At 46.9% G+C, this 8203-nt stretch overlaps 1 long non-coding RNA gene across 1 annotated transcript; it reads right to left on the reverse strand.

The window, feature by feature from the left end:
- Nucleotides 1-3184: 3184 nt before the first annotated feature.
- On the reverse strand, nucleotides 3185-7808 carry LOC140695595 (uncharacterized). Its single transcript, XR_012071245.1, has 3 exons — nucleotides 7546-7808; nucleotides 7116-7242; nucleotides 3185-3398 (listed from the first exon to the last, which is right to left on the reverse strand). It is a non-coding gene; the product is annotated as an uncharacterized lncRNA (long non-coding RNA).
- Nucleotides 7809-8203: the final 395 nt, after the last annotated feature.

The raw sequence follows: 8203 nt of genomic DNA on the forward strand, positions 1-8203 counted from the left end.
TAACTCGTAAATCCAAGGTCAACAATTGTCAGTAACGTGATCTGTTCCAAATTGATAAGCTTCAGTGTACTGATTCCTTGCTTTTTGTTGTTTGAGCCTTATTGGCTAAAAGCCCCATACTTGTAATTAACCCTATAAAACCTCATGTGCACGTCTTGGATGTGCTCAGGGCTTGGGAACAGAAGCCCCTCTGAGCCCGCTGGCATAATAAATCTCAGTACTCCCACCCTCTGAGTGCTGCTTATTTCTTGGCTGGCCTGTTGTTTCCATAACAACACAAGCGATAATGCCCGTGAGATAAATCTGCGATGGCTGCTGGCAGGTCCCCATGTCTCATGTGGGAAAATCTGAAACATATTTCTCACCACTCAGAGTCATCCTCAGCCCACCCCACATCTCCCGCTGTTAAATGCAGGAACACACGCAGGGCCCGGCCTTTGCTCTCTCTGTGTCATCACAGTGAGACAGGATGGAAGGGGGCAGAGCAAGCCATTCAAGAAAGACCACAGCAATTAACATCAAAATGGTGAAGAATTCAACCCCCAATAGGTCTTGAGGCTCAGGATGAAGAGATTTAACTTCTAGTAGATCCTGAGCTTCATTATACACCCATTGTAATGGTAACATGGTGAATAACACGGCCCCAGGCACCATGGCAGTCACAAGGCTAGCCACAAAAGGTCAAAGGGTGGAAAATGGCCAACTCCCTGGAATCCCAGCCCCTTGCCCTAAGGCTGGTCCTTCTACTTATTAGCATATGAAACCACGAAGCCCAAGAAAAGGAGCAACACAGAGCCACATCCCAGGAACCCCTCTCTCTACCTCTTCGGAGAAGGCCCACACTATTTCTGTGGAGTGTGTGCCTACTTTTAATCTGAGCATCAAACCCCCATACTTCGTGACGTTTCTCATGCCTGTCAATGTATCTCTCTGAATAAATCTACCTTTACTCAACACTGGCTTGTTCTTGAATTCTTTACTGCATGAAGCCAAGGAACAAAATCTGGTGGGGCACATCCCAGGGGCTCAACGGAAGCCTGGGACACAGCCCTTCTCATGCCCCACATATTTTTTCTTGTATCAACAGGACTGGGATGTGAAGTGAGGTCTGAGACCCCAGCTAAGGGACAGAAGCAGCCTCCAGGTCTCCAATTGGTGGGCAGCCTCTCCCCCATCAGGGGCCATGGGGTCTGCCTGGTTCTCTGTGTTTTTTTGTTGTGCTGACTCCCCAGTCAGAGAGATTTCTCCTTAGGCCTGGCTCCACAAAACCCTTCTCTCCAAAATACAAGCACATCATGTCACAATCCTCTTGTTCAACCATGAATTGTTCAGCCAACTTTTTCCTTCCCCAGTTAAGTACCTAAATGTCCTCCCTGCCATCCCACCACTTCTTTCTTTTTGAGAACTCTGCACTCCCCACACACCATCCTGAACGCAGGTGCCTTGCTGGCTGGGACCGAGATGTTTCAGTCTCAAACATCCTGAGTCCTTTCTCTTTCCACTTGCTAACTTAAAAAGGCCTTCCTGTGTCTCCCACCGCTCTGATTCTGAACGTCAAAAAATGCTCAGGTTACATTCACTCTGTGAATACCTCCCAGGTTTTGGCTAGGTTTCCTTCCCAAGATCTTCATTAAGGAGCTGCATCAAGAAGTTTAAAGGGGCTATTCTTACATTTGAGTGGAGGAGCCTGCAAGAAATTTAAATGGCTTTGAAGAGAGAGTTAACCAGGGACAGAGAGGTCGCAGGTCCTAGTCAACAGTGTCATGAGGCAAAATGTTCTTCAAAGGCTCAGAGTGGCTTCTGAACACGGAGTCGGCAGGGAGGAGGTGACAGGCAGTGAGTGGGGTGAGAGACACAGGGTACGGTCCCCCAGCAGGGGAAGAATTGGTTATTTTCTAGTTTTCCAATTTCTTACTACCTTTTTCTCTTATTGCCACATACCATTTCCTACGAATTAAGCATATCAATGTCAGTCATTTGGGCCACTTGGGAGAAGCTGCACGATGCCATTCACAGGGCTGGGACATGACAGCCACACCAGTCTAGGTTGAAAGACCAGTGGGGGTATTTCCATGGTAATCACGGGCATGCAGCAAACTCCCCAGCTTCAATGACCTCCTCTCAAAGTTGGCGCCAATAAAACTACCAAGCAAAATGCGTGATGATTCTGGCCAACGTCTGTTTATTAGTTAAGTGCCTGTGACACCTGCCACTTAATAGGGAATGAGTACGATCAACGAGGCCCTGTCTACCTGGCCACACGCACCCTGCCTTCCTGCCTTGGTGCAGCAGCACAGCTTGTTTAGCTGAGATGAGCGCCCCCAGAGCAGCCCCGACGGGAAAGCTCCCAGCTCTGCACGGCCAGACGTGTTCCTTTCCTTCTCAGAGCTGATCACAATTTGCTGTCGTCTGTTTTTATGTTTATCCCTTTTGTAACTGCCTCTCCTCCGGAGATTTTGCTCAAGCAGCACAGGACCAGGTGTGTCTTGTGGCCTGCCGGATATTCTGGGCTGGGAAACAGCCGAGCCCACATCTGGCTCTGGTGCTGAACGGAGAGAGCAGAAGGCCCAGGAGCCCATGCTGAACCGAGGCCCCTGCACACAAAATTATGGTCTGACTTTGGGCAAATTACACAGTCTTTTTTACCCTGAGATTCCTCATCTGTCCATAAAAATAACTGCCCATGGCACACAGAGTTACAAGTATTAAAGGAAATCACCAAATTCACAAAGTAGCCAAGGGGCTACCAGTGCATCCTAAACAGACACATGCTGCCTTTAAGGCTCTGACACACACCAAGCGTGGTGGTCGAACAAAGTGTACACTGCTAAGTGTCAGTGTGTTAAGTGCTTCATGTGTGCTATAATAATCTTCAGAACTTACAACAAGCCCAGGAAGTAACGAATATTATCATGCCCATTTCACAGACTCACCATCAGTTTAAGAGAGGTTACATTCAAGTCCAAGGCGCTATGGTGAGTAAATGGCGATTTCAACCTGAATATGGGCCCAGGCCTGGGCTCCATCTCTGTCCCATCCACCTGACCACTGCCTATGAATTCCACCTGTCCAATACCCAAGTTGAAGCCAGCCAGCTCTTAAATGCAATGTGTGTCACCGTTTGTCAATGATGGTTCATTACCATAAACAGTTCTCAGAAAGCACTTCAGAAAGGAAAGTTGGACTCACATACCTGCCCACAAAGAAGAAGAATTCTGCCTTGCCTTCTTCTGTAACGTGCAGAAACCCTTCCCATTCACCACCGAATCCTTTTGTATGCTTCCTCCGTGTTCATGTTTACACATGGCTTATTAAAGTAGAAGTTACCTGCAGTAATTCCATCTCGGTTCCATTCCAAGCTTCCAGATTATCCATAATCAGGGTAATACCATAATTTTCTGTGAATGAAAACACTACAAATTGAATGAAAATATTGCAACCATGTCACTAAACAAAGAATGCTGAAAACAAGTCATCAGCGGCTGCCGCCACCCCCCAGTGAAGACAGGCCTGCAGCCATTCACAATGGTGCCCTCTGAGCAGACTCAGAATAAGAAAGGAAGATTACTGGCCCTAGATAGCTAGGTGCTTGTCTAAAGTATATATTCAGTCAGCCCAAATGTTGGCTTCCTCCCATATATTGAAAAGCATTAAATTCATGAACTTGAGATACCTGGCTTTCTTTAGATAACAAGCAATGTTTTATTGTTCTGACTACCTGGTCTTTGTTGTAAAGCTCCTATATAATCCTAGCTTCTCCCCTACTCTTGCGAGCAGTCCCTCAGAGTGTTCTGAGAGGCGGTCATCCTGGCTCGAGTCCTTCTGACAAATAAAACATAACTCTTAATATTCAGGCTGCACGTTTATTTCAATCAAGTCCCAGAATAGACACAACTCATCAATTGTGTAATGGGACACACTGGATCAGGAACCAAAAGAGTGTAGTAGTCCCTAAGAACTACGGCTCCCTCTTTCTTCCTGTCATTATACAATCCCACCAGAACTCATTACTTTGCTGTCTGCTCCTCTGCCAACCAAACTCAGAGAAGAGTCAACTCAGCAGAGCGTCCTGCTGGGGAGAACCCCCGCAGCAGCACTGCAGGCTGCCTGCCCTCCCGCACGCTCTGACGACTGCTACTGTCCTCCGTGGAAACCAGGCCAACAGAGCTGTTCCCTACAGCTACAAAGTCCCAAATATTAAATAAAACCTTTCATTTTATACTATATGTTACATATATACCCATCTCTGAAAACAGCTTTGCCAGAAGCCCAAATCTTCAACATTAATCTGCAAAGGCAAATCAGGTCCCCAAGGGAAAACAAGTCTTAAGACGATGCTAAGACCTCCAAAGTCCTCTCCACGACCATAAACCAAACTGCCTGTAGGTCTGCAGCTGCAGGAGGCTACATGTCTGCTTTTAAAGCAACCCCTTCCTGCCCTCGGGTGCTACAATGCCCTTCTACGCCCTCCCATCTCAGGGTAAGAGCACCCACTGCAGAACCTTGCAGGGCAGCACTGACAGGACTGGACAATGAGGATCAGAGCTAAACTAAGCCTTCTGATGACACGAGTTGTCACTCTGTCACTTTACAGATGAAGATATACAGAGAGAGAGGTGGGGTGTTATTGTTCAAAGTCACACAGATAAAAAGTGACAAAGTCTATAACTCTGCTCCTCCCTCTGGTGTGATGCCCCAACTGGGACAACCACAGGGTTCTTTCGTGCCTGCCTGACCAGTTCTTTCCTATCACTCATGACCCACCACAGGGTCTGAAATTAGCCTGCATTTGCAGCATCTTTTCCCTCCAGTTTCTCAGGAACAAGGCTGTTCGGGCCACTTTATGACTTCCAGGTCCCCGAAATCTCCGTGCTCAGGCTGCTCTTGCCTGTGCATCCGGCCCGCTGCTCAGAGGCTCTTCCTCCCCTGCAGGAGGACGTTTCTACTCTTCACAGGGACACCCCCTTAGGGGATCCCTCCTCTCGCCCTCAGCATGGCAGGTGTCCCAGGCCACATCGCGAGATGCCCCAATAGGACTGCATCTGCCCAGGTCTGCTAGTCAGACCAGCAGCCTCAGAGCCAGGGATTATGCCCAGGTCACACTGCAAACCTACTGCCCGCCTCACAGACCCCAGCCAGCAGGTCACCTGGAAGTCACAGCAAGTGCCCCACCCAATCCAGAAGCCTCTTCATTTCCCAGCACCACTGATGACTGGTTTCCAAACTTTGGTCAGTTTCGCACAAAACAACACCTTCTACTGTGTAGCGGGTGGTTTTTGCTTCTGCACCCCATTCTTACTGAAAACGTTAAGGGAAACCAAAAAGCCTCTTCTCAACCCTTTTCTGATGATACCCTCCCACCCACAATACACATATGCCCAAGAGATTTGGATCCACGTGATTTTGTTTCCCTTACGATAAGTGGCTCAAAACACTGCGGGATTATTTTTCCTTTGAGGGTATTAGGACTCAGTTTCTCGGCTTTAATCTGTTTTTGTCTTTGTCTTCTTTGTTCCTAGCAGTTGCCACATCTTACTCCCTTCAGCAGCCTCCCTCCCAACTTCTAGTCTAGGAAATCAGCTGTGATGAGGGGCACGGGGGCATTCACAGAAGATGCAACAAAGGCAAAGAGAGGCTATATAATTTGCCAAAGATATCACCTTCAACCCCCAACAGAGTGTGTCATGTCCCTGTGTTTAACTCTTATTCTAAGCAAGTTAACTTTTTGTAGATTATGTTTATAAAGATGAGAAATCAAAATACATACAAGGACACACATCAACTCTAAGATATTCATTAACTCCACTATTTTGTTTCTATTTATTTTATTTGTATTAAAAAATTAAGAACCCCTGCAACCAATATAGCAAAATGTTACTGGGTTTTAAATACAGAATATAGAGGGGTTAAGTGTGTCATTACTCATCCTTATATGTATGTTCACAAGATAAAATTATTTGAAAGTCTCTCTCCCCTCTCCCTACTCACTACTGGCTCTCACCTGAGATCCCAGACCACACATCTAACAACCTTTCACTTTACCCACAGCTGAACTCATCAGTTTTCCCCCAGAAATCCCTCTGCAGCTTTCCCTCCTCAGAACACAGCAGGACCATCATTTAACTCATTAATCCACCCAGAAACCTGGGCCTTACTCCATCCTACCTTCACAGACAGCTTTAAATCTTTCTTTTTACCATCTAAACATGCCTTCAATCTGTTCGCTTTTACCCACTATCCTACCGCTCAAGTGGAAGCCACCAACACTGCCCACCTGGACTCACGAGTCTCCCAAGTGGCCCCACAGCCACTCTCCCCTACTTGAGACAAATGGGATTGTGTCACTCCCAAAATTTTTGGGCTCTTTTCAGACCCACTGTTCATAGAAGAAACTCCAATTTCTTCACCTTGTGAAGGTGTTTGCCATGAAACTGTCAGCTCATGGAGGGCAGGGCACGCCCTCTCCCCTCAACCCCACTCTCTGGCAGAGCATCAGCTTGGGAGGACCCGCTGAGCTACATCAGCCTGTATCCTAAACCTGGTCTTGGGTTCTTAGCAAACTGCTTCACTTATCCATACATATCCAAGGTAGATAAGAAAGATTTTAGATGTTGAGCTAGACTATTCATTTGGGGATTTTGCACTGGCAACCTCCAAGTATATGTTCTAATGTTTGTGTCTTGTTAAAACCACACCCAGATTAAAGGAGTATTTGTGGAATGTCTTCGGAGTAAAAGGGTTCTGTACTTTTACAGATTTTATGTTTTATAACATGAATAACCCGGACAGGGTCACAAATGGAACCGCCTCACAAGTGACAGAAGACAGGTGAGAGGCACAAAGCAACAGGTTGCAAAGATGGTAAGAGCAAAGTTGTTTCTCCAAACCCCAAAAAAATTCCTCCAAGAACAGAAAACTCAGAATTTTGAAAGTAAAATACTATCATATAAGGAAAGAAAATAAATAATCCTCTTCATCAGGGTTTCAAGATCTGACTGCAGAGTTATTAGCAGGCTATACTGAATCCTAGCACAGAAAAATCAGATGGACTACTGGTGAGTAAGTTCCAGGAAAACGGCAGTAATTCCTCCACTTGAAAGAGGACACACACTCACTTGTTCAAGGTGATTGTAAACAACATTCTGCAGAAATTCAGAATATTCAGGCACCGCTTCTAGATGGTGATGACACGGAAGGATGGCTTGGATGCATGCTTCTAACTGAGTCACCGGCATTCTTACACTGCAGGGGGAAACGGAGGCCCTCAGCCAAGAGCAGAGATGTTCCTGTCATGTATCCCAGGTCGTGCCTCGGGGACTCAGTGTCCTGTAGCAGTCCGGCCCCAGGCGAGGACCAGCAGCGTGGCCCACCCAAGCAGGAAGGGCACTGTGCTTGAGAAAGCCCACACCAGATGGGAGCAAGAGTGGCTGGTGGGGTTTTGTGAACCTATGAATGCTCATAGAAAAACACTTGCATACATTCAAGTGATACAATTAACAGTAGCATTCTTTTTAACAAAATTTCAAATGTCAGTGGTAATTTTACCATTCCTTTTCTCTTGTCCCCTGCACTCTGAGACAGGCTTAGGTTCTCTCACACTTGCAGCTCTGATGCAATAGTTGTGAAGTTATTTTACTTTACTGCAAGTGTCTTCGCTCCACGTGTCACTGTGACTGTCGTCTCTTAACACAGTCAGATATCTTCCTGGATCTCTCCATGAGTTCCTTGCTCCTGCTTCTCAGATCCTGAGATAAAGAACAGGTGAAGGCACATGACTGGAAAAGTCAATGTGGACTTGAGCAAAGTCCTCAGTGACCCCCTAGGTGAGTGTTGACCACCCCTTAGCTTCGATTCTCAAAGTTCTGCCCAGGGTGACATCCAGACAGGAGGGAGTCCTGGGCCGAATTAAAAGCTGTGTGGCTTGGGTGCGGGGAAAGGTGCAGGAGCTAGTTCCGTAGCCGGGACCCTCCACACCTCTGCTCCTCTCTCTCCCGAGGCCCCGCTGCCAAGTCCCCACGCTCCCTGATATTCTGTCCTTCTCTTCTACTCTACTTCAAGCCCTTTTCCTCTTCCTTTATTCCCTGATTATCTGCAGCTGGAGAGATTTGTCCATCACAAAATCTGAAAAAATTTCCTGCAGCTGAAAAAGAGGTCTCCAGAGGTCAATGCCCATATGGTGGTTCCTGAAGAGAGCCCCTGGTTA

The sequence above is a fragment of the Vicugna pacos genome, unplaced genomic scaffold, assembly GCF_048564905.1.
Source record: "Vicugna pacos unplaced genomic scaffold, VicPac4 scaffold_491, whole genome shotgun sequence".
NCBI classification, from domain to species: Eukaryota; Metazoa; Chordata; class Mammalia; order Artiodactyla; family Camelidae; genus Vicugna; species Vicugna pacos.